Below are 1,386 nucleotides of genomic sequence, written 5' to 3'. Positions count from 1 at the left end.
AGAGGCTGATGTCTGAGGTATAGGAAGATACAGTACAGACAGCAGGGTCCCACGGTCAGAGGCTGATGGCCTCTGTCTGTGCATCTCTGCACAGGGAGAGCAGAGTGATTTTTCTCCATCAATTATGAAGGAGGCTTTTTCTTCCTTTCACATGCCTATAGGCTTTCGTTTTTTCCTAAAGGGAGCCCTTATATATAAATGTGTATATTACTGCATATAACAAATATATGCTTTCTTTATAATATATATTATATATAATTTATATATAAATATTTATATATAATATATAACTCATATATAAATAAATATTTATATATCATTTATAATGTATATAATTTATATATAAAATATACAATATAAATGTATATATATTAGACAATATCTATTATATACTATATACACAAGTGTGCATATATATTTATAACTTTTAAGTAAAACTTTTATATATATGAGTGTGTTTTGCCCGCATATATGTCTACATACTGTGTACATGCCTGGTACCCATAGAGGTCAGATCCCCTACAGCTGGAGTTATTGATGGTTGTAAGCCATCACTGGGTGCTGGGAACAGAACCTCAGTCCTCTGAAAGACCAGAAAGTGCTCTTAATGGTTGAGCCATCTCTACAGCCTCTATCATGCTATAACCTTAAAATTTTATTTCAAAACAAATAATATACTAATTAGCTTTATCTACTTTATATATATTTTATATAATTTAATATATTTCTTAATTATGTTAATAAATATAATGTTTAGTGAATATAATATATAATAAATATATAACATAGATATTCTCCACAATCTGTTCTATTTATAACAAATTCAATCAATTTCCTGTAAAAGGAAGAGAATGCCACCCAGATTACAGTATTGACCTGTCTAGATGAATTATGAGCAAGCTAACCACCACCCCCACCCCTCCTACAATAGGGCAGCTTCTCCACAGGTACAATGCAATGAACACCACCCCAGCAGCCACTCAGAAATGTCTCTGCGAACATAAAATACAATAGAACTTTATTAAAGCCAGTTTTGGCGCTCAGACCTAGCGTTAGTCATTAGTCATGTTGTTCCAATCATTTGCCCTGCATTTTAATTACAGACTGTAAATAAGAACGATCCAGTTTACAAGTCCTAACTACACATTCAATAAGTGGTAGTTATCAAATTAAAATGATTTTCAAATCTATAAACGATTGGATGTTTGCGCATTGTTTGAAGTGAAACAAAAACAACATCGAGCCAGTAATTTACAAAAATAATGCAGTCGTCTTGTCTTTTTATCTGGAAACGTGAGTCTTGAAGGAAATAGCTTAGTGGAAGCTGAGAGGTAAGTGGATACTGGGAGGGAATCTAAAGTGTTTCAGAGTGACTCCGCCCAAATA

This window comes from Mastomys coucha, unplaced genomic scaffold, assembly GCF_008632895.1.
Source record: "Mastomys coucha isolate ucsf_1 unplaced genomic scaffold, UCSF_Mcou_1 pScaffold17, whole genome shotgun sequence".
Taxonomy (NCBI): Eukaryota; Metazoa; Chordata; class Mammalia; order Rodentia; family Muridae; genus Mastomys; species Mastomys coucha.
The sequence above is the reverse complement of the archived record's forward strand: the minus strand, read 5'-3'. Positions refer to the sequence as shown.